The sequence below is a fragment of the Dama dama genome, chromosome 4, assembly GCF_033118175.1.
Source record: "Dama dama isolate Ldn47 chromosome 4, ASM3311817v1, whole genome shotgun sequence".
Lineage (NCBI taxonomy): Eukaryota > Metazoa > Chordata > Mammalia > Artiodactyla > Cervidae > Dama > Dama dama.
In genome coordinates this window covers 4,638,461-4,663,068 of record NC_083684.1, presented here as the reverse complement: position 1 = coordinate 4,663,068, position 24,608 = coordinate 4,638,461, and positions in this window count along the sequence as shown.

Sequence of the window (24,608 nt, the reverse complement as noted above, 5' to 3'; positions counted from 1 at the left end):
TCACACCTTTTCAGGCTCTTCATGTTTTTGAACACTGCTTCATGCTCCTCCTATTTTTCAGACCGTTTCATGCTCCTCATATTTTTCGCACCTTTTGAAGCTCTTCATTTTTCACACCTTTTCAGGCTCTTCATGTTTTTAAACACCGTTTTATGCTTCTCCTATTTTTCAGACCGTTTAATGCTCCTCATGTATTTCACACCTTTTGAAGCTCTTCATATTTTTCACACCTTTTCAGGCTCTTCATGTTTTGGAACACCGTTTCATGCTCCTTCGATTTTTCAGACCGTCTCATGCTCCTCATATATTTGACACCTTTTGCAGCTCGTCATATTTTTCACTCCTTTTCAGGCTCTTCCATTTTTTCAACACCGCTTCATGCTCCTCCTATTTTTCAGACCGTTTCATGCTCCTCATATTTTGACACCTTTTGAAGCTCTTCATATATTTCATAACATTTCAGGCTCTTCATATTTTTCAAAACTGCTTCATGATCCTCCTCTTTTTCAGACCGTTTCATGCTCTTCATATTTTTGGTACATTTTGAAGCTCTTCATATTTTTCACAACTTTTCATGCTCTTCATGTTTTTTCCACACCGTTTCATGCTCCTCATATATTTGAGACCATTTCATGCTTCTCAAATTTTGACACGTTTTGAAGATCTTCATATTTTTCACACCTTTTCATTCTTGTCATGTTTTTCAACACAGTTTCACACTCCTCATATTTTTGACACCTTTTGAAGCTCTTCATATTTTTCACACCTTTTCAGGTTCTTCAAGTTTTTCAACACCGTTTCATGCTCCTCGTATTTTTCAGATCGTTTCATGCTCCTCATATTTTTCACACCTTTTGAAGCTCTTCATATTTTTCACACCTTTTCAGGCTCTTCATGTTTTTCAACACCGCTATATGCTCCTACTAATTTTCAGACTGTTTCATGCTCCTGGTATTTTTCACACCTTTTGAAGCCCTTCATATTTTTCACACCTTTTCAGGCTCTTCATGTTTTAAAACACCGCTTCATGCTCCTTCTATTTTTCATACCGTTTCATGCTCCTCTCATTTTTCACACCTTTTGAAGCTCTTCATATTTTTCACACCTTTTCAGGCTCTTCATGTTTTTCAACACCGCTATATGCTCCTACTAATTTTCAGACTGTTTCATGCTCCTGGTATTTTTCACACCTTTTGAAGCTCTTCATATTTTTCACACCTTTTCAGGCTCTTCATGTTTTGGAGCACACCTTCATGCTCCTCCCATTTTTCAGACCGTCTCATGTTCCTCATGTATTTCACACCATTTGAAGCACTTAATATTTTTCACACCTTTTCAGTCTCTTCATGTTTTTCAACACCACTTCATGTTCCTCCTATTATTCAGACCGTTTCATGCTCATCTCATTTTTGACACCTTTTGAAGCTCTTGATATTTTTCACACCATTTGAAGCTCTTCATATTTTTCACACCTTTTCAGTATCTTCATGTTTTTAAACACCGCTTCATGCTCCTCCTATTTTTCAGACCTTTTCATGCTCCTCATATTTTTTAAATCTTTTGAAGCTCTTCATATTTTTCGCACCTTTCCAGGCTCTTCATGTTTTTGAACATCGCTTCATGCTTCTGCTATTTTCAGACCGTTTCATTCTCCTCATATATTTCACACCATTTGAAGCTCTTCCTATTTTTCAAAACTTTTCAGGCTCTTCATGTTTTTCAACACCGTTTCATGGTCCTGCTATTTTTCAGACTGTTTCATGCTCCTCATATTTTGACACCTTTTGAAGCTCTTCGTATTTTTCACAGCTCTTCAGGCTCTTCATGTTTTTAACACCACTTCATCCTCCTCCTATTTTTCAGACCGTTTCATGCTCATCTCATTTTTGACACCTTTTGAAGCTCTTCATATATTTCACACCTTTTCAGGCTCTTCATGTTTTCAACATCGCTTCATGCTCCTCCAATTTTTCAGACCGTTTCATGCTCCTCATATTTTTGATACCTTTTGAAGCTCTTCATATATTTCACACCTTTTCATGCTCTTCATGTTTTCAACACCACTTCATCCTCCTCCTGTTTTTCAGACCGTTTCATGCTCATCTCATTTTTGACACCTTTTGAAGCTCTTCATATTTTTCACAGCTTTTGAAACTCCTCATATTTTTCACACCTTTTCAGGCTCTTCATGTTTTTAAACACCGTTTTATGCTTCTCCTATTTTTCAGACCGTTTAATGCTCCTCATGTATTTCACACCTTTTGAAGCTCTTCACATTTTTCACAACTTTTCAGGATCTTCATGTTTTGGAACACCGTTTCATGCTCCTCCGATTTTTCAGACCGTTTCATGCTCTTCATATATTTGACACCTTTTGAAGCTCGTCATATTTTTCACTCCTTTTCAGGCTCTTCCATTTTTTCAACACCGCTTCATGCTCCTCCTATTTTTCAAACCGTTTCATGCTCCTCGTATTTTTGACACCTTGTGAAGGTCTCATATTTTTCACACATTTTCATGCTCTTCATGTTTTTTCAACACCGTTTCATGCTCCTCATATTTTTCAGACCATTTCATGCTTCTCAAATTTTGACACCGTTTGTAAATCTTCATATTTTTCACACCTTTTCATGCTCATCATGTTTTTCAACACAGTTTCACACTCCTTTTATTTTTGACACGTTTTGAAGCTCTGCATATTTTTCACACCTTTTCAGGCTCTTCATGTTTTTCAACACCGCTTCATGCTCCTCCTATTTTTCAGACCGTTTCATGCTCCTCATATTTTGACACCTTTTGAAGCTCTTCATATATTTCATAACTTTTCAGGCTCTTCATATTTTTCAAAACTGCTTCATGATCCTCCTCTTTTTCAGACCGTTTCATGCTCTTCATATTTTTGGTACATTTTGAAGCTCTTCATATTTTTCACAACTTTTCATGCTCTTCATGTTTTTTCCACACCGTTTCATGCTCCTCATATATTTGAGACCATTTCATGCTTCTCAAATTTTGACACGTTTTGAAGATCTTCATATTTTTCACACCTTTTTATTCTTGTCATGTTTTTCAACACAGTTTCACACTCCTCATATTTTTGACACCTTTTGAACTCTTCATATTTTTCACACCTTTTCAGGCTCTTCATGTTTTTGATCACCGTTTCATGCTCCTCCTATTTTTCAGACCGTTTCATGCTCATCTCATTTTTGACACCTTTTGAAACTCTTCATATATTTCACACCTTTAAGGCTCTTCAGGTTTTTGGAGACCGCTTCATGCTCCTCCTATTTTTCAGCCGTTTCATGTTCCTCCTATTTTTCAGATCATTTCATGCTCCTCATATTTTTGACACCTTTTGAAGCTCTTCATATTTTTCACACCTTTTCAGGCTCGTCATGTTTTTGAACACCGCTTCATACTCCTCCTAGTTTTCAGGCGGTTTCATACTCCTCATATTTTTGACACCTTTTGAAGCTCCTCATATATTTCACACATTTTTAGGCTGTTCATGTTTTTCAACACCACTACATTCTCCTGCTATTTTTCAGACCGTTTCAGGCTCATGTCATTTTTGACACATTTTGAAGCTTTTCATATTGTTCACACCTTTTGAAGTTCTTCATATTTTTCACAAGTTTTCAGGCTCTTCATGTTTTTCAACACCGCTTCATGCTCCTCCTATTTTTGAGACCGTTTCATGCTTCTAATATTTTTGACACGTTTTGAAGCTCTTCATATTTTCCACACCTTTTCAAGCTTTCATGTTTTGGAACACCGTTTCATGCTCCTCCTATTTTTCAGACCGTTTCTTGCTCCTCATATTTGACACATTTTGAAGCTCTTCATATTTTTCACACCTTTTCAGACTCTTCATGTTTTGAACACCGCTTCATGCTCCTCCTATTTTTCAGAGCGTTTCATGCTCCTCATATTTTTCACACCTTTTGAAGCTCTTTATATTTTCACACCTTTTCGTGCTCTTCATGTTTTTGAACACCACTTCATTCTCCTCCTATTTTTCAGACCGTTTCATGCTCATCTCAATTTTGACAGCTTTTGAAGCTGTTCATAATTTTCACACCTTTTGAAGCTCTTCATATTTTTCACACCTTTTCAGGCTCTTCATGTTTTTGAACACCGTTTCATGCTCCTCCTTTTTTTCAGACCGTTTCATGCTCCTCATATTTTTGACACATTTTGAAGCTTTTCATATTTTTCACACCTTTTCAGGCTCTTCATGTTTTTGAACACCGCTTCATACTCCTCCTATTTTTCAGGCGGTTTCATGCTCCTCATATTTTTGACACCTTTTGAAGCCTTCTCATATTGTTCACACCTTTTGAAGCTCTTCATATATTTCACACTTTCTCAGGCTTTTCATGTTTTTCAACACCACTTCATGCTCCTCCTATTTTTCAGACCGCTTCATGCTCATCTCATTTTTGACACCTTTTGAAGCTGTTCATATTTTTCACACCTTTTCAAGCTCTTCATATTTTTCACACCTTTTCAGGCTCTTCATGTTTTTGAACACCGTTTCATGCTCCTCCTATTTTTCAGACCGTTTCATGTTCCTCCTATTTTTCAGATCATTTCATGCTCCTCATATTTTTGACACCTTTTGAAGCTCTTCATATATTTCACACCTTTTCAGGCTCTTCATTTTTTTCAACCCCACTTCATGCTCCTCCTATTTTTCAGACCGTTTCATGATCACATCACTTTTGACACCTTTTGAAGCTCTTCTTATTTTTCACATCTTTTGAAACTCTTCATATGTTTCACACGTTTTCAGGCTCTTCATGTTTTCAAAACCGTTTCATGCTTCTCCTATTTTTCAGACCGTTTCATGCTCCTTATATGTTTGTCTCCTTTTGAAGCTCTTCATATTTTTCACAGCTTTTGAAGCTCTTCATATTTTTCACACCTTTTCAGGCTCTTCATGGTTTTCAACACCACTTCATGGTCCTCCAATTTTTCAGACCGCTTCATTATCATCTCATTTTTGACACCTTTTGAAGCTCTTCATATATTTCACACCTTTTCAGACTCTTCTTGTTTTTCAACACAGCTTCTTGCTCCTCCTATTTTTCAGACCGTTTCATGCTCCTCATATTTTTGACACCTTTTGAGGCTCTTCATATTTTTCACACCTTTTGAAGCTCTTCATATTTTTCACACTTTTTCATGCTCTTCATGATTTAAAACACCACTTCATGCTCCTCCTGTTTTTCAGAGCGTTTCAAGCTCCTCATATATTTCACACCTTTTGAAGCTCTTCATATTTTTCACACCTTTTCAGGCTCTTCATGTTTTTCAACACCGCTTCATGCTCCTCCTATTTTTCACACCTTTTGAAGCTCTTCATATTTTTCACACCTTTTCAGGCTCTTCATGTTTTTCAACACCGCTTCATGCTCCTCCTATTTTTCAGACCGTTACATGCACCTCATATTTTTCTCACCTTTTGAAGCTCTTCATATTTTTCACACCTTTTCAGGCTCCTCATGTTTTGCAACACCGCTTCATGCTCCTCCTATTTTTCAGACCGTTTCATACTCCTCATATTTTTGACACCTTTTGTTGCTCTTCATATTTTTCACAACTTTTCAGGCTCTTCATGTTTTGAACACCGCTTCATGCTCCTCCTATTTTTCAGACCGTATCATGCTCTTCATATTTTTCACACCTTTTGAAGCTCTTCATATTTTTCACACCTTTTCAGGCTCTTCATATTTTTGAACACCTCTTCATCCCCTCCTATGTTTCAGACCGTTGCTTGCTCCTCATGTATTTCACACCTTTTGAAGCTCTTCATATTTTTCACACCTTTTCAGTCTCTTGACTTTTTTCCACACCACTTCATGCTTCTCCTATTTTTCAACCCGTTTCATGCTCCTCATGTATTTCACACCTTTTGAAGCTCTTCACATTTTTCACACCTTTTCAGGCTCTTCATGTTTTTGATCACCGTTTCATGCTCCTCCTATTTTTCAGACCGTTTCATGCTCCTCATATTTTTGACACTCTTTGAAGCTCTTCATATTTTTCACACCTTTTCAGGCTCTTCATGTTTTTGAACACCTCTTCATGCTCCTCCTATATTTCACACCTTTGAAGCTCTTCATATTTTTCAAACCTTTTCAGGCTCTTCATGTTTTTGAACACCGCTTCATGCTCCTCCTATTTTTCAGACCGTTTAATGCTCCTCCTGTATTTCATACCTTTTGAAGCTCTTCATATTTTTCACACCTTTTCAGGCTCTTCATGTTTTTCAAGGCCGCTTCATGCTCCTAGAGTTTTTCAGACCGTTCATGCTCCTCATATTTTTGACACCTTTTGAAGCTCTTCATATTTTTCACACCTTTTCAGGCTCTTCATGTTTTTCAACACCGCTTCATACGCCTTCTATTTTTCATACCGTTTCATGTTCCTCATATTTTTGATACCTTTTGAAGCTCTTCATAATTTTCACACCTTTTCAGGCTCTTCATGTTTTTCAACACCGCTTCATGCTCCTCCTATTTTCAGAACGTTTCATGCTCTTCATATTTTTGACAACTTTTGAAGCTCTTCATATTTTTCACACCTTTTCAGGCTCTTCATGTTTTTCAACACCGCTTCATGCTCCTCCTATTTTCAGACCGTTTCATGCTCCTCATATTTTTGACATCTTTTGAAGCTGTTCATATTTTTCACTCCTTTTCAGGCACTTCATGTTTTTGAACACCGTTTCATGCTCCTCCTATTTTTCAGACCGTTTCATGCTCTTCATATTTTAGACACCTTTTGAGGCTCTTCATATTTCTCATACCTTTTCAGGCTTTCCATATTTTTGAACACCGCTTCGTGCTCCTCCTAATTTTGAGACGGTTTCATGCTCCTCATATTTATGACACATTTTGAAGCTCTTCATATTATTCACACCTTTTCAGGCTCTTCATGGTTTTGAACACCGCTTTATGCTCCTCCTATTTTTCAGACCGTTTCATGCTCTTCATCTTTTTCACACCTTTTGAAGCTCTTCATATTTTTCACACCTTTTCAGGCTCATCATGTTTTTCCACACCGCTTCATGCTCCTTCTATTTTTCAAAGCGTTTCATGTTCGTCATATTTTTGACATCTTTTGAAGCTCTTCATATTTTTCACACCTTTTCAGGCTCTTCATGTTTTTGAACACCATTTCATGCTGCTCCTATTTTTCAGACCGTTTCATGCTTCTCATGTTTTCGACACGTTTTGGGGCTCTTCATATTTTTCACACCGTTGCAGGCTCTTCATGTTTTTGAACAGCGTTTCATGCTCCTCCTATATTTCAGACCGTTTCATGCTCCTCATATTTTTGACACCTTTTGAAGCTCTTCATATTTTTCACACCTTTTGAAGTTCTTCATATTTTTCACAACATTTCAGGCTCTTCATGTTTTTGAGCACCTTTTCATGCTCCTCCTATATTTCAGACCATTTCATGCTCCTCATATTTTTGACACATTTTGAAGCTCTTCATATTTTTCACACTTTTTCAGGCTCTTCATGTTTTTGAAGACCGCTTCATGCTCCTCCTATTTTTCAGACGGTTTCATGCTCCTCATGTATTTCACACCCTTTGACGCTCTTCATATTTTTCACACCTTTTCAGGCTCTTCATGTTTTTCAACACCGTTTTATGATCCTCCTATTTTTCATACCGTTTCATGCTCCTCTTGTATTTCCCACCTTTTGAAGGTTTCATATTTTTCACAACTTTTCAGGCTATTCATGTTTTTGAACACCGCTTCATGCTCCTACTATTTTTCAGACCGTTTTTGCTCCTCATATATTTCACACCTTTTGAAGCACTTCATATGTTTCACACATTTTCAGGCTCTTCATGTTTTGAACACCGCTTCATGCTCCTCTATTTTTCAGACCGTTTCATGCTCTTCTTATTGTAGACACCTTTTGAAAGTCCTCATATATTTCACACCTTTTCAGGCTCTTAAAGTTTTTGAACACTGCTTCACGCTCCTCCTATTTTTCAGATCGTTTCATGCTCCTCATATTTTTGACAACTTTTGAAGCTCTTCCTATTTTTCACACCTTTACAGGCTCTTCATGAATTTGAACACCGCTTCATGCTCCTACTATTTTCAGACCGTTTCAAGCTCCTCATGTATTTCACACCTTTTGAAGCTCTTCATATTTTTCACACCTTTTCAGGCTCTTGATGTTATTAAACACCGTTTCATGCTGTTCCTACTTTTCAGACCGTTTCATACTCCTCATATTTTTGACACATTTTGAAGCTCTTCATATATTTCACACCTTTTCAGGCTCTTCATGTTTTTCAACTCCACTTCATGCTCCTCCTATTTTTCAGATCGCTTCATGCTCATCTCCTTTTTGACACCTTTTGAAGCTGTTCATATTTTTCACACCTTTTGAAGCTCTTCATATTTTTCACAAGTTTTCAGGCTCTTCATGTTTTTGAACACCGCTTCATGCTCCTCCTATTTTTCAGACCGTTTCATGCTCCTCATCTTTTTGACACATTTTGAAGCTCTTCATATTTTTCACACCTTTTCAGGCTCTTGATGTTATTAAACACCGTTTCATGCTGCTCCTACTTTTCAGACCGTTTCATGCTCCTCATCTTTTTGACACATTTTGAAGCTCTTCATATTTTTCACATCTTTTCAAGCTCTTCATGTTTTTGGACACCGTTTCATGCTCCTCCTATTTTTCAGACCGATTCATGCTCTTCATGTGTTTCACACCTTTTGAAGCTCTTCATATTTTTCACACTTTTTCCGGCTCTTCATGTTTTTCAACACCGCTTCATGCTCCTCCTACTTTCAGACCGTTTCATGCTCCTCATATTTTTGGCACTGTTTGAAGCTCTTCATATTTTTCACACGTTTTCAGGCTCTTCATCTTTTTCAACACCACTTAATGCTCCTCCTACTTTTGAGACCGTTTCATGCTCTTCATGTATTTCTGACTTTTTGAAGCTCTTCATATTTTTCACACGTTTTCAGGCTCTTCATGTTTTTGACGACCGCTTCATGCTCCTCCTATTTTTCAGAGAGTTTCATGCTCTTCATGTATTTCACACCTTTTGAAGCTCTTCATATTTCTCACACCTTTTCAGGCTCTCATGTGTTTGAACACAGCTTCATGCTCCTCCTATTTTTCAGACCGTTTCAGGCTCCTCATATATTTCACACCTTTTGAAGCTCTGCATATTTTTCACACATTTTCAGGCTCTTCATGTTTTTGAACACTGTTTCATGATCCTCCTAATTTTCAGACCGTTTCATGCTCCTCATATTTTTGACACCTTTTGAAGCTCTTCATAATTTTCACACCTTTTCAGGCTCTTCATATTTTTCAACACCACTTCATGCTCCTCCTATTTTTCAGATCGCTTCATGCTCATCTCATTTTTTACACCTTTTGAAGCTGTTCATATTTTTCACACCTTTTGAAGATCTTCATATTTTTCACACGTTTTCAGGCTCTTCATGTTTTTCTACACCGCCTGATGCTCCTATTTTTTAGACCGTTTCATGCTCCTCATACTTTTGACACTTTTTAAAGCTCTTCATATTTTTCACACCATTTCAGGCACTTCATGTATTTCAACACCGTTTCATGCTCCTCCTATTTTTCAGACCGTTTCATGCTCCTCATATTTTTGACAACTTTTGAAGCTCTTCATATTTTTCACACCTTTTCAGGCTCTACATGTTTTTGAAAGCTGCTTCATGTTCCTCCTATTTTTCAGACAGTTTGATGCCCCGCATACTTTTGACACCATTTGAAGCTCCTCATATTTTTCACACCTTTTGAAGCTCTTCATATTTTTACACCTTTTCAGGCTCTTCATGATTTTCAACACCGCCTGATGCTCCTCCTATTTTTCAGACCGTTTCATGCTCCTCATATTTTGACACCTTTTTATGCTCTTCATATTTTTCACAATTTTTCAGGCTCTTCATATTTTTGAAAACCGCTACATGCTCCTCGTATTTTTCAGACCGTTTCATGCTCCTCATGTATTTCACACCTTTTGAAGCTCTTCATATTTTTCACACGTTTTCAGGCTCCTCATGTTTTTGAACACCGCTTCATGCTCCTCCTATTTTTCTGATCGCTTCATGCTCATCTCATTTTTGACACCTTTTGAAGCTGTTCATATTTTTGACACCTTTTCAAGCTCTTCATATTTTTAACACGTTTTCAGGCTCTTCATGTTTTTGAACACCGTTTCATGCCTCTCTAATTTTTCACACCGTATCATGCTCCTCATATTTTTCACACCTTCTGAAGCTCTTCATATTTTTGACACGTTTTGAGGCTCCTCATATTTTTCAGACATTTTCAGTCTCTTCATTTTTTTGAACCCCGTTTCATGCTCCTCACATTTTTGACACCTTTTGTAGCTCTTCATATTTTTCACACCTTTTCAGGCTCCTCATGTTTTTGAACACTGCTTCATGCTCCTCCTATTTTTCAGACCGTTTCATCCTCCTCATATTTTTGACACCTTTTGAAGCTCTTCATATTTTTCACACCATTTAAGGTTCTTCATGTTTTTGAACACCGCTTCATACTCCTCCTATTTTTCAGACCGTTTCATGCTCCTCATATTTTTCAAACCTTTTGAAGCTCTTCATATTTTTCACACCTTTTCAGGCTCTTCATATTTTTGAACACAGCTTTCTGCTCCTCCTATTTTTCAGGCCGTTTCATGCTCCTCATGTATTTCACACCTTTTGAAGCTCTTCATATGTTTCACACCTTTTCCGGCTCTTCATGTTTTTGAACACCGTTTCATGTTCCTCCTATTTTTCAGACCGTTTCATGCTCCTCATGTATTTCACACCTTTTGAACCTCTTCATATTTTTCACACCTTTTCAGGCTCTCATGTTTTTGAAAACAGCTTCCTGCTCCACCTATTTTTCAGACCGTTTCATGCTCCTCATGGATTTCACACCTTTTGAAGCTCTTCAAATTTTTCACACCTTTTCAGGCCATTCATGTTTTTGAACACCGCTTCATGCTCCTCCTATTTTTCAGACCGTTTCATGTTCCTCCTATTTTTCAGATCATTTCATGCTCCTCATATTTTTGACACCTTTTGAAGCTCTTCTTATTTTTCACACCTTTTCAGGCTCTTCATGTTTTTGAACACAACTTCATGCAACTCCTATTTTTCAGACGGTTTCATGCTCCTCATATTTTTAACACATTTTGAAGCTCTTCATATTTTTCACACCTTTTCAGGCTTTTCATGTTTTTGAACACCGCTTCATGCTCCTCCTATTTTTCAGTCCGTTTCTTGCTCCTCATGTATTTCCCACCTTTTGAAGCTCTTCATATTTTTCACACCTTTTCAAGCTCTTCATGTTTTTGAACACAACTTCATGCAACTCCTATCTTTCAGACCGTTTCATGTTCCTCCTATTTTTCAGATCATTTCATGCTCCTCATATTTTTGACACCTTTTGAAGCTCTTCATATTTTTCACACCTTTTCAGGCTCTTCATGTTTTTGAACACAATTTCACGCAACTCCTATCTTTCAGACCGTTTCATGTTCCTCCTATTTTTCAGATCATTTCATGCTCCTCATATTTTTCACACCTTTTGAAGCTCTTCATATTTTTCACACCTTTTCAGGCTCTTTATGTTTGTCAACAATAATTCATGCTCCTCCTATGTTTCAGACCGTTTCATGCTCCTCATATTTTTTACACCTTTTGAAGCTCTTCATATAATACACACCTTTTCATGCCCTTCATGTTTTCAACACGACTTCATCCTCCTCCTATTTTTCAGACCGTTTCATGCTCATCTCATTTTTGACACCTTTTGAAGCTCTTCATATATTTCACACCTTTTCAGGCTCTTCATGTTTTCAACACCGCTTCATGCTCCTCCTATTTTTCAGACCGTTTCATGCTCATCTCATTTTTGACACCTTTTGAAGCTCTTCATATATTTCACACCTTTTCAGGCTCTTCATGTTTTCAACACCGCTTCATGCTCCTCCTATTTTTCAGACCGTTTCATGCTCCTCATATTTTTGATACCTTTTGAAGCTCTTCACATATTCAACACCTTTTCATGCTCTTCATGTTTTCAACACCACTTCATCCTCCTCCTATTTTTCCTACCGTTTCATGCTCCTCGTATTTTTCAGACCGTTTCATGCTCCTCATATTTTTCACACATTTTGAAGCTCTTCATACTTTTCACTCCTTTTCAGGCTCTTCATGTTTTTGAACACCGCTTCATGCTTCTGCTATTTTACAGACTGTTTCATTCTCCTCATGTATTTCAAACCTTTTGAAGCTCTTCCTATTTTTCAAAACTTTTCAGGCTCTTCATGTTTTTCAACACCGTTTCATGCTCCTCCTATTTTTCAGACTGTTTCATGCTCCTCATATTTTGACACCTTTTGAAGCTCTTCATATTTTTCACACCTCTTCAGGCTCTTCATGTTTTCAACACCCCTTCATCCTCCTCCTATTTTTCAGACCTTTTCAGGCTCATCTCATTTTTGACACCTTTTGAAGCTCTGCATATTTTTCACAAGTTTTCAGGCTCTTCATGTTTTCAACACCGCTTCATGCTCCTCCTATTTTTCATACCGTTTCATGCTCCTCATATTTTTGATACCTTTTGAAGCTCTTCATATATTTCACATCTTTTCATGCTCTTCATGTTTTCAACACCACTTCATGCTCCTCCTAATTTGCAGACCGTTTCATGCTCCTCCTAATTTTGACACCTGTTGATGCTGTTCATATTTTTCACACCTTTTGAAGCTCTTCTAATTTTTCACACGTTTTCAGACTCTTCATGTTTTTCAACACCGCTTCATGCTCGTGCTATTTTTCAGACCGTTTCATGCTCCTCATGTATTTCACATCTTTTGAAGGTCTTCATATTTTTCACACCTTTTCAGGCTCTTCACGTTTTACAACACCGCTTCATGCTCCTCCTAATTTGCAGACCATTTCATGCTCCTCATATTTTTCACACCTTTTGAAGCTCTTCATATTTTCACACCTTTTCAGTCTCTTCATGTTTTTCAACACCGCCTCATGATCCTCCTATTTTTCAGACCGTTTCATGTTCTCCATGTATTTCACACATTTTGAAGCTCTTCATATACTTCACACCTTTTCAGGCTCTGCATGTTTTTGAACACCGTTTCATGCTCCTCCTATTTTTCAGACCGTTTCATGCTCATCTCATTTTTGACACCTTTTGAAGCTCTTCATATTTTTAACACCTTTTGAAGCTCTTCATAGATTTGACACGTTTTCAGGCTCTTCATGTTTTTCAACACCGTTTCATTCTCCTCCTATTTTTCAGACCGTTTCATGCTCCTCATAATTTTGACACCTTATTAAGCTCTTCAGATTTTTCACAGTTTTTCAGGCTCTTCATGTGTTTCAACACTGCTTCATTCTCCTCCTATTTTTCAGACCGTTTCATTCTCCTCATATTTTTGACACCTTTGAAGCTCTTCATATATTTCAAACGTTTTACGGCTCTTCATGTTTTTCAACACCGCTTCATGCTCCTCCTATTTTTCAGACCGTTTTATGCTCCTCATAATTTTAACACCCTTGAAGCTCTTCATATTTTTCACACCTTTTCAGGCTCTTCATGTTTTTCAACACCGCGTCATGCTCCTCCTATTTTTCAGACCATTTCATACTCCTCATGTAGTTCACACCTTTTGAAGCTCTTCATATTTTTCACATCTTTTCAGGCTCTTCATGTTTTTGAACAAGGTTTCATGCTCCTCCTAATTTTCTGATCTTTTCATGCTCCTCATATTTTTGACATCTTTTGAAGGTTTTCATATTTTTCCACACCTTTTCTGGCTGTTCATGTTTTTTAACAACTCTTCATGCTCCTCCTATTTTTCTGACCGTTTCATGCTCCTCATGTATTTCACACCTTTTGAAGCTCTTCATATTTTTCACACCTTTTCAGGCTCTTCATGTTTTTTAACTTCGCTTCATGTTTCTCCTATTTTTCAAACCATTTCATGCTCCTCATATTTTTGACACCTTTTGAAGTTCTTCATATTTTTCACACCTTTTCAGGCTCTTCATGTTTTTGAAGACCGCTTCATGTGCCTCCTATTTTTCAGACCGTTTCATGCTCCTCATATTTTTGACACCTTTTGAAGCTCTTTATATTTTTCACACGTTTTCAGGCTCTTCATGTTTTTGAACACCTCTTCATGCTCCTCCTATATTTCACACCTTTTGAAGCTCTTCATATTTTTCAAACCTTTTCAGGCTCTTCATGTTTTTGAACACCGCTTCATGCTCCTCCTATTTTTCAGACCGTTTAATGCTCCTCCTGTATTTCATACCTTTTGAAGCTCTTCATATTTTTCACACCTTTTCAGGCTCTTCATGTTTTTCAACACTGCTTCATGCTCCTCCTATTTTTCAGACCGTTTAATGCTCCTCATGTATTTCTCACCTTTTGAAGCTCTTCATATTTTCACACCTTTTCAGGCTCTTCATGTTATTCAACAACACTTATGCTCCTCTTATATTTCAGACCGCTTCATCCTGATCTCATTTTTGACACATTTTGAAGCTGTTCATATTTTTCACACCTTTTGAAGCTCTTCATAATTTTCACAAGTTTTCATGCTCTTTATGTTTTTCAACACCGCTTCATGCTCCTCCTATTTTTCACACCTTTTGAAGCTCTTCATATTTTTCACACCTTTTCAGGCTCTTCATGTTTTTGTACACCGCTTCTTGATCCTCCTATTTTTGAGACCGTTTCTTGCTCCTCATGTATTTCACACCTTTTGAAGCTCTTCATGTTTTTCACACCATTTAAAATCTTCATGATTTTCAACACCGCTTCATACTGCTCCTATTTTTCAGACCGTTTCATGCTCCGCATATTTTTGACACCTTTTGAAGCTCTTCATATTTTTCACACCTTTTCAGGCTATTCATGTTTCTGAACACCGTTTCATCCTCCTCATATTTTTGACATGTTTTGAACCTCTTCATATTTTTCACACCTTTTCAGGCGCTTCAGATTTTCAACACCGTTTCATGCTCCGCATATTTTTGATACCTTTTGAAGCTCTTCATATTTTTCACAACTTTTCAGACCTTTCATGTTTTCAACACAGTTTCATGCTCCGCCTATTTTTCAGCACTTTTCATGCTCCTCATATTTTTCACGACTTTTGAAGCTCTTCATATATTTCACACTTTTTCAGGCTCTTCATGTTTTGGAACACCGCTTCTTGCTTCTCCTATATTTCACACCGTTTCATAATCTTCATATTTTTGACACCTTTTGAAGCTCTTCGTATTTTTCACACCTTTTCAGGCTCTTCATGTTTATGAACAAAGTTTCATGCTCCTCCTATTTTTCAAACTGTTTCAAGCTTCTCATATTTTTGACACCTTTTGAAGCTCTTCATATTTTTCACACATTCTCAGGCTCTTCATGTTGTTGAACACGGTTTCATGCTTCTCCTATGTTTCAGACCGTTTCATGCTCCTCATATTTTTGACACCTTTTGAAGCTCTTCATATTTTTCACACCTTTTGAAACTCTTCATATTTTTCACACCTTTTCAGCCTCTTCATGTTTTTGAACACCGCTTCATGCTCCTCCAATTTTTCAGAACGTTTCCTGCTCCTCATATTTTTGACACCTTTTGAAGCTCTTCATATTTTTCACACCTTTTCAGGCTCTTCATGTTTTTGAACACCGTTTCATGCTCCTCCTATTTTTCAGACTGTTTCATGCTCCTCATAATTTTCACACCTTTTGAAGCTCTTCATATTTTTCACACCTTTTCAGACTCTTAATGTTTTTCAACACAGTTTCATGCTCCTCCTATTTTTCAAACCGTTTCAAGCTTCTCATATTTTTGACACCTTTTGAAGCTCTTCATATTTTTCACACCTTTTCAGGCTCTTCATGTTGTTGAACACGGTTTCATGCTTCTCCTATGTTTAAGACCGTTTCATGCTCCTCATATTTTTGACACCTTTTGAAGCTCTTCATATTTTTCACACCTTTTCAGGCTCTTCATGTTGTTGAACACGGTTTCATGCTTCTCCTATGTTTCAGACCGTTTCATGCTCCTCATAATTTTGACACCTTTTGAAGGTCTTCATATTTTTCACACCTTTTCAGGCTCTTCATGTTTTTGAACACTGCTTCATACTCCCCCTATTTTTCACACCGTTCCCTGCTGTTCATATTTCTGACACTTTTTGAAGCTGTTCATATTTTTCACACATTTTCAGGCTCTTCATGTTTTTGAACATGGTTTCATGCTTCTCCTATTTTTCAGACCGTTTCATGCTACTCATATTTTTGACACCTTTTGAAGCTCTTCATAGTTTTCACACCTTTTGAAGCTCTTCATATTTTTCACACCTTTTCAGGCTCTTCATGTTTTCCAACACCACTTCATGCTCCTCCTATTTTTCAGACCATTTCATGCTCCTCATATTTTTGACTCGTTTTGAAACTCTTTATATTTTTCACACCTTTTCAGGCTCTTCATGTTTTTCAACAGTGCCTCATGCTCCTCGTAATTTTCAGACCGTTTCATGCTCCTAATATTTTTGACACATTTTGAAGCTCTTCATATTTTTGACACCTTTTCACGCTCTTCATGTTTTCAACACCGCTTCATGCTCCTCCTATTTTTCAGACCGTTTCATGCCCCTCATATTTTTGATACCATTTGAACCTCTTCATATTTTTGACACCTTTTCAGGTTCTTCATGTTTTTGAACACCGCTTCATGCTCCTCCTATTTTTCAAACCGTTTCATGCTCCTCATATTTTTGACACCTTTTGCAGTCTTCATATATTTCACACCTTTTCAGGCTGTTTATGTTTTTCAACACCGTTTCATTCTGCTCCTATTTTTCAGACTGTTTCATGCTCCTCATATATTTTACACATTTTGAAGCTCTTCATATATTTCACAACTTTTCAGGCTCTTCATGTTTTTCAACACTGCTTCTTTCCACTCCTATTTTTGAGACCGTTTCTTGCGCCTCATATTTTTGAAAGCTTTTGAAGCTCTTCCTGTTTTTCACACCTTTTCAGGTTCTTCATTTTTCAACACCGCTTCATGATCCTCCTATTTTTCAGACCGTTTCATGCTCCGCCTATTTTTGACACGTTTTGAAGCTCTTCATATATTTCACACCTTTTGAAGCTCTTCATATTTTTCACACCTTTTCAGGCTCTTCATATTTGTCAACACTGTTTCATGCTCCTATTATTTTTCAGACCGTTTCATGCTCCTCATATTTTTGACACCTTTTGAAACTCTTCCTGTTTTTCACACCTTTTCAGGGTCTTCTACTTTTTCAACAACGCTTCATGATCCTCCTATTTTTCAGACCATTTCATCCTCCTCATATATTTGACACCTTTTGAAGCGCTTCATATTATTCACAACTTTTCAATCTCTTCATGTTTTCAAAAACACTTCATGCTCCTCATATTTTTCAGACCGTTTCATGCTCCTCATATTTTTGACACTTTTTGAAGCTGTTCATTTTTTTCACACCTTTTCAGGCTCTTCATGTTTTTCAACACCGTTTCATGCTCCTCATATTTTTGACACCTTTTGAATCTCTTCATATTTTTCACACCTTTTCAGGCTCTTCATGTTTTTCAACACCGCTTCATGCTCCTCCTATTATTCAGATCGTTTCATTCTCCTCATATTTTTGACACCTTTTGAAGGTCTTCATATATTTCACACCTTTTCAGCCTCTTCTATTTTTTCAACACCACTTCATGCTCCTCTTATTTTTCAGACTGTTTCATGCTCATCTCAATTTTGACACATTTGAAGCTCTTCATATATTTCACACCTTTTGAAGCTCTTCATATTTTTCACAACTTTTCAGGCTCTTCATGTTTTTCAACAACGCTTCATGCTCCTCCTATTTTTCAGACCGTTTCATGCTCCTCATATTTTTCACACCTTTTGAAGCTCTTCATATTTTTCACACCTTTTCAGGCTCTTTATGTTTGTCAACAATAATTCATGCTCCTCCTATGTTTCAGACCGTTTCATGCTCCTCATATTTTTTACACCTTTTGAAGCTCTTCATATAATACACACCTTTTCATGCCCTTCATGTTTTCAACACGACTTCATCCTCCTCCTATTTTTCAGACCGTTTCATGCTCATCTCATTTTTGACACCTTTTGAAGCTCTTCATATATTTCACACCTTTTCAGGCTCTTCATGTTTTCAACACCGCTTCATGCTCCTCCTATTTTTCAGACCGTTTCATGCTCATCTCATTTTTGACACCTTTTGAAGCTCTTCATATATTTCACACCTTTTCAGGCTCTTCATGTTTTCAACACCGCTTCATGCTCCTCCTATTTTTCAGACCGTTTCATGCTCCTCATATTTTTGATACCTTTTGAAGCTCTTCACATATTCAACACCTTTTCATGCTCTTCATGTTTTCAACACCACTTCATCCTCCTCCTATTTTTCCTACCGTTTCATGCTCCTCGTATTTTTCAGACCGTTTCATGCTCCTCATATTTTTCACACATTTTGAAGCTCTTCATACTTTTCACTCCTTTTCAGGCTCTTCATGTTTTTGAACACCGCTTCATGCTTCTGCTATTTTACAGACTGTTTCATTCTCCTCATGTATTTCAAACCTTTTGAAGCTCTTCCTATTTTTCAAAACTTTTCAGGCTCTTCATGTTTTTCAACACCGTTTCATGCTCCTCCTATTTTTCAGACTGTTTCATGCTCCTCATATTTTGACACCTTTTGAAGCTCTTCATATTTTTCACACCTCTTCAGGCTCTTCATGTTTTCAACACCCCTTCATCCTCCTCCTATTTTTCAGACCTTTTCAGGCTCATCTCATTTTTGACACCTTTTGAAGCTCTGCATATTTTTCACAAGTTTTCAGGCTCTTCATGTTTTCAACACCGCTTCATGCTCCTCCTATTTTTCATACCGTTTCATGCTCCTCATATTTTTGATACCTTTTGAAGCTCTTCATATATTTCACATCTTTTCATGCTCTTCATGTTTTCAACACCACTTCATGCTCCTCCTAATTTGCAGACCGTTTCATGCTCCTCCTAATTTTGACACCTGTTGATGCTGTTCATATTTTTCACACCTTTTGAAGCTCTTCTAATTTTTCACACGTTTTCAGACTCTTCATGTTTTTCAACACCGCTTCATGCTCGTGCTATTTTTCAGACCGTTTCATGCTCCTCATGTATTTCACATCTTTTGAAGGTCTTCATATTTTTCACACCTTTTCAGGCTCTTCACGTTTTACAACACCGCTTCATGCTCCTCCTAATTTGCAGACCATTTCATGCTCCTCATATTTTTCACACCTTTTGAAGCTCTTCATATTTTCACACCTTTTCAGTCTCTTCATGTTTTTCAACACCGCCTCATGATCCTCCTATTTTTCAGACCGTTTCATGTTCTCCATGTATTTCACACATTTTGAAGCTCTTCATATACTTCACACCTTTTCAGGCTCTGCATGTTTTTGAACACCGTTTCATGCTCCTCCTATTTTTCAGACCGTTTCATGCTCATCTCATTTTTGACACCTTTTGAAGCTCTTCATATTTTTAACACCTTTTGAAGCTCTTCATAGATTTGACACGTTTTCAGGCTCTTCATGTTTTTCAACACCGTTTCATTCTCCTCCTATTTTTCAGACCGTTTCATGCTCCTCATAATTTTGACACCTTATTAAGCTCTTCAGATTTTTCACAGTTTTTCAGGCTCTTCATGTGTTTCAACACTGCTTCATTCTCCTCCTATTTTTCAGACCGTTTCATTCTCCTCATATTTTTGACACCTTTGAAGCTCTTCATATATTTCAAACGTTTTACGGCTCTTCATGTTTTTCAACACCGCTTCATGCTCCTCCTATTTTTCAGACCGTTTTATGCTCCTCATAATTTTAACACCCTTGAAGCTCTTCATATTTTTCACACCTTTTCAGGCTCTTCATGTTTTTCAACACCGCGTCATGCTCCTCCTATTTTTCAGACCATTTCATACTCCTCATGTAGTTCACACCTTTTGAAGCTCTTCATATTTTTCACATCTTTTCAGGCTCTTCATGTTTTTGAACAAGGTTTCATGCTCCTCCTAATTTTCTGATCTTTTCATGCTCCTCATATTTTTGACATCTTTTGAAGGTTTTCATATTTTTCCACACCTTTTCTGGCTGTTCATGTTTTTTAACAACTCTTCATGCTCCTCCTATTTTTCTGACCGTTTCATGCTCCTCATGTATTTCACACCTTTTGAAGCTCTTCATATTTTTCACACCTTTTCAGGCTCTTCATGTTTTTTAACTTCGCTTCATGTTTCTCCTATTTTTCAAACCATTTCATGCTCCTCATATTTTTGACACCTTTTGAAGTTCTTCATATTTTTCACACCTTTTCAGGCTCTTCATGTTTTTGAAGACCGCTTCATGTGCCTCCTATTTTTCAGACCGTTTCATGCTCCTCATATTTTTGACACCTTTTGAAGCTCTTTATATTTTTCACACGTTTTCAGGCTCTTCATGTTTTTGAACACCTCTTCATGCTCCTCCTATATTTCACACCTTTTGAAGCTCTTCATATTTTTCAAACCTTTTCAGGCTCTTCATGTTTTTGAACACCGCTTCATGCTCCTCCTATTTTTCAGACCGTTTAATGCTCCTCCTGTATTTCATACCTTTTGAAGCTCTTCATATTTTTCACACCTTTTCAGGCTCTTCATGTTTTTCAACACTGCTTCATGCTCCTCCTATTTTTCAGACCGTTTAATGCTCCTCATGTATTTCTCACCTTTTGAAGCTCTTCATATTTTCACACCTTTTCAGGCTCTTCATGTTATTCAACAACACTTATGCTCCTCTTATATTTCAGACCGCTTCATCCTGATCTCATTTTTGACACATTTTGAAGCTGTTCATATTTTTCACACCTTTTGAAGCTCTTCATAATTTTCACAAGTTTTCATGCTCTTTATGTTTTTCAACACCGCTTCATGCTCCTCCTATTTTTCACACCTTTTGAAGCTCTTCATATTTTTCACACCTTTTCAGGCTCTTCATGTTTTTGTACACCGCTTCTTGATCCTCCTATTTTTGAGACCGTTTCTTGCTCCTCATGTATTTCACACCTTTTGAAGCTCTTCATGTTTTTCACACCATTTAAAATCTTCATGATTTTCAACACCGCTTCATACTGCTCCTATTTTTCAGACCGTTTCATGCTCCGCATATTTTTGACACCTTTTGAAGCTCTTCATATTTTTCACACCTTTTCAGGCTATTCATGTTTCTGAACACCGTTTCATCCTCCTCATATTTTTGACATGTTTTGAACCTCTTCATATTTTTCACACCTTTTCAGGCGCTTCAGATTTTCAACACCGTTTCATGCTCCGCATATTTTTGATACCTTTTGAAGCTCTTCATATTTTTCACAACTTTTCAGACCTTTCATGTTTTCAACACAGTTTCATGCTCCGCCTATTTTTCAGCACTTTTCATGCTCCTCATATTTTTCACGACTTTTGAAGCTCTTCATATATTTCACACTTTTTCAGGCTCTTCATGTTTTGGAACACCGCTTCTTGCTTCTCCTATATTTCACACCGTTTCATAATCTTCATATTTTTGACACCTTTTGAAGCTCTTCGTATTTTTCACACCTTTTCAGGCTCTTCATGTTTATGAACAAAGTTTCATGCTCCTCCTATTTTTCAAACTGTTTCAAGCTTCTCATATTTTTGACACCTTTTGAAGCTCTTCATATTTTTCACACATTCTCAGGCTCTTCATGTTGTTGAACACGGTTTCATGCTTCTCCTATGTTTCAGACCGTTTCATGCTCCTCATATTTTTGACACCTTTTGAAGCTCTTCATATTTTTCACACCTTTTGAAACTCTTCATATTTTTCACACCTTTTCAGCCTCTTCATGTTTTTGAACACCGCTTCATGCTCCTCCAATTTTTCAGAACGTTTCCTGCTCCTCATATTTTTGACACCTTTTGAAGCTCTTCATATTTTTCACACCTTTTCAGGCTCTTCATGTTTTTGAACACCGTTTCATGCTCCTCCTATTTTTCAGACTGTTTCATGCTCCTCATAATTTTCACACCTTTTGAAGCTCTTCATATTTTTCACACCTTTTCAGACTCTTAATGTTTTTCAACACAGTTTCATGCTCCTCCTATTTTTCAAACCGTTTCAAGCTTCTCATATTTTTGACACCTTTTGAAGCTCTTCATATTTTTCACACCTTTTCAGGCTCTTCATGTTGTTGAACACGGTTTCATGCTTCTCCTATGTTTAAGACCGTTTCATGCTCCTCATATTTTTGACACCTTTTGAAGCTCTTCATATTTTTCACACCTTTTCAGGCTCTTCATGTTGTTGAACACGGTTTCATGCTTCTCCTATGTTTCAGACCGTTTCATGCTCCTCATAATTTTGACACCTTTTGAAGGTCTTCATATTTTTCACACCTTTTCAGGCTCTTCATGTTTTTGAACACTGCTTCATACTCCCCCTATTTTTCACACCGTTCCCTGCTGTTCATATTTCTGACACTTTTTGAAGCTGTTCATATTTTTCACACATTTTCAGGCTCTTCATGTTTTTGAACATGGTTTCATGCTTCTCCTATTTTTCAGACCGTTTCATGCTACTCATATTTTTGACACCTTTTGAAGCTCTTCATAGTTTTCACACCTTTTGAAGCTCTTCATATTTTTCACACCTTTTCAGGCTCTTCATGTTTTCCAACACCACTTCATGCTCCTCCTATTTTTCAGACCATTTCATGCTCCTCATATTTTTGACTCGTTTTGAAACTCTTTATATTTTTCACACCTTTTCAGGCTCTTCATGTTTTTCAACAGTGCCTCATGCTCCTCGTAATTTTCAGACCGTTTCATGCTCCTAATATTTTTGACACATTTTGAAGCTCTTCATATTTTTGACACCTTTTCACGCTCTTCATGTTTTCAACACCGCTTCATGCTCCTCCTATTTTTCAGACCGTTTCATGCCCCTCATATTTTTGATACCATTTGAACCTCTTCATATTTTTGACACCTTTTCAGGTTCTTCATGTTTTTGAACACCGCTTCATGCTCCTCCTATTTTTCAAACCGTTTCATGCTCCTCATATTTTTGACACCTTTTGCAGTCTTCATATATTTCACACCTTTTCAGGCTGTTTATGTTTTTCAACACCGTTTCATTCTGCTCCTATTTTTCAGACTGTTTCATGCTCCTCATATATTTTACACATTTTGAAGCTCTTCATATATTTCACAACTTTTCAGGCTCTTCATGTTTTTCAACACTGCTTCTTTCCACTCCTATTTTTGAGACCGTTTCTTGCGCCTCATATTTTTGAAAGCTTTTGAAGCTCTTCCTGTTTTTCACACCTTTTCAGGTTCTTCATTTTTCAACACCGCTTCATGATCCTCCTATTTTTCAGACCGTTTCATGCTCCGCCTATTTTTGACACGTTTTGAAGCTCTTCATATATTTCACACCTTTTGAAGCTCTTCATATTTTTCACACCTTTTCAGGCTCTTCATATTTGTCAACACTGTTTCATGCTCCTATTATTTTTCAGACCGTTTCATGCTCCTCATATTTTTGACACCTTTTGAAACTCTTCCTGTTTTTCACACCTTTTCAGGGTCTTCTACTTTTTCAACAACGCTTCATGATCCTCCTATTTTTCAGACCATTTCATCCTCCTCATATATTTGACACCTTTTGAAGCGCTTCATATTATTCACAACTTTTCAATCTCTTCATGTTTTCAAAAACACTTCATGCTCCTCATATTTTTCAGACCGTTTCATGCTCCTCATATTTTTGACACTTTTTGAAGCTGTTCATTTTTTTCACACCTTTTCAGGCTCTTCATGTTTTTCAACACCGTTTCATGCTCCTCATATTTTTGACACCTTTTGAATCTCTTCATATTTTTCACACCTTTTCAGGCTCTTCATGTTTTTCAACACCGCTTCATGCTCCTCCTATTATTCAGATCGTTTCATTCTCCTCATATTTTTGACACCTTTTGAAGGTCTTCATATATTTCACACCTTTTCAGCCTCTTCTATTTTTTCAACACCACTTCATGCTCCTCTTATTTTTCAGACTGTTTCATGCTCATCTCAATTTTGACACATTTGAAGCTCTTCATATATTTCACACCTTTTGAAGCTCTTCATATTTTTCACAACTTTTCAGGCTCTTCATGTTTTTCAACAACGCTTCATGCTCCTCCTATTTTTCAGACCGTTTCATGCTCCTCATATTTTTGACACTTTTTGAAGCTCTTCACATTTTTCACAACTTTTTAGGCTATTCATGTTTTTCAACACCGATTCATGCTCCTCCTCTTTTTCAGACCGTTTCATGTTCCTCATATTTTGACACATTTTGAAGCTCTTCATATTTTTCACACCTTTTCAGGCTATTCATGTTTTTGAACAGCGCTTCATTCTCCTCCTATTTTTC